Below are 1675 nucleotides of genomic sequence, written 5' to 3'. Positions count from 1 at the left end.
AATTCAAGACAGGATGCCCCTGGGAGCTCCTCTATGCTGATGACCTTGCACTAATTGCTGAGTCACTATCAGAACTAGAGGAGAAGTTTCAGGTGTGGAAGCAGGGACTAGAATCGAAGGACCTTAGAATCAACCTAGCTAAAACCAAAGTCCTAATAAGTAGGAAGGTAGACAACACACAAACCCCTTCAGGTAGATGGCCCTGCTCGATCTGTAGCAAAGGCGTAGGTAGAAACTCTATAAGATGTACCCAGTGCAAGCTATGGACACATAAGAGGTGCAGCAATATCAAAGGCAGGTTAACTAGGAAGTTAGTTTTTGTATGTGGGAGATGTTCAGGTGCTATAAACACTGTAAATATGCAGAAAACAACTTCTGTCTTACTCTAGGGAGAAAAACTAGAGGTAGTTGATAGCTTCCGCTATTTGGGTGACCGAGTTAGTAGTGGAGGTGGGTGCGCTGAAAGTGTAGCTGCTTAGAATAAGAATAGCCTGGGCAAAGTTCAGAGAGCTCTTACCTCTGCTGGCAACAAAGGGCCTCTCACTCAGAGTAAAAGGTAGACTGTATGATGCATGTGTACGAACAACCATGCTACATGGCAGTGAAACATGGGCCGTGACTGCTGAGGACATGCGTAAGCTTGCAAGGAATGAAGCCAGTATGCTCCGATGGATAAGTAATGTCAGTGTGCATACCCGACAGAGTGGACAGAGTGTAAGTATCTTGAGAGAAAAGTTGAACAGAAGAAGCATCAGTTGTGGTGTGCAAGGGAGACGATTGCGCTGGTATGGACAAGTGGCGAGAATGGCTGAGGATAGCTGCGTGAAAAAGTGCAACACCCTAGCGGTTGAGGGAACCTGTGGAAGCGGCAGGCCTAGGAAGACCTGGGATGTGGTGGTGAAGCACAACCTCTGAACATTAGGCCTCACCGAGGCAATGACTTGTGACCGTGACCTGCGTGAGAAGACCCCGGCAAGCCAAGTGAGACCAAAATCCAAGGCCTCTACCAGGGATGTAGCCAGCCAACTTACGTGTAACATTCCTTCATTGGACACTAAACTCTCCTTGTAAAGACCTGTTGGGGCAAGCGAAAGCGAAATTGTGATGGCACCTGTACCAGTGGAGCACTGTCCAAGCGTGATCATTGCCAGAGCAGCTGTCTGGCATCCGTGCTGATGGCACATAAATAGCACCGGCATGATCGTTACCAGTGGCACGTGAAAAGACATTCGAGCAAGATCGTTGCCAGTGCCAATGGACTGGCCCCTATGCAGGTGGCACGTAAAATACACCATTTTGAGCGTAGCCGTTGATCGTTACCAACGTCGCCTCTGAGGTACTTGTGCCAGTGGCACGTGAAAAGACATTCAAGCGAGATCGTTGCTAGTGCCGATGGACTGGCTCCTGTGCAGGTGGCACATAAAATACACCATTTCGAGCATGGCCGTCGTCAGTACTGCCTGACTGGCCCTCGTGCTGGTGGCACTCTTGGAGTGGTTGGCGTTAGGAAGGGCATCCAGCTGTAGAAACTCTGCCAAATCAGATTGGAGCCTGGTGTTTCCCCCTGGTCCACAAGTCCTCAGTCAAATCGTCCAACCCATGCTAGCATGGAAAGCGGACGTTAAACGATGATGATGATGATGATAACATACATATACATAATATATATATATAA

The 1675-nt window shown here is 48.6% G+C and overlaps 1 protein-coding gene across 2 annotated transcripts in view; it reads right to left on the bottom strand.

Annotated features, from left to right (window-relative positions):
• The window catches only part of LOC106878752 (uncharacterized), a 153437-nt gene that overhangs the window by 24436 nt on the left and 127326 nt on the right, over window positions 1–1675 (bottom strand). The window lies entirely within an intron of this gene.

This window comes from Octopus bimaculoides, chromosome 6, assembly GCF_001194135.2.
Source record: "Octopus bimaculoides isolate UCB-OBI-ISO-001 chromosome 6, ASM119413v2, whole genome shotgun sequence".
NCBI lineage: Eukaryota > Metazoa > Mollusca > Cephalopoda > Octopoda > Octopodidae > Octopus > Octopus bimaculoides.
The sequence above is the reverse complement of the archived record's forward strand: the minus strand, read 5'-3'. Positions and strand labels throughout refer to the sequence as shown.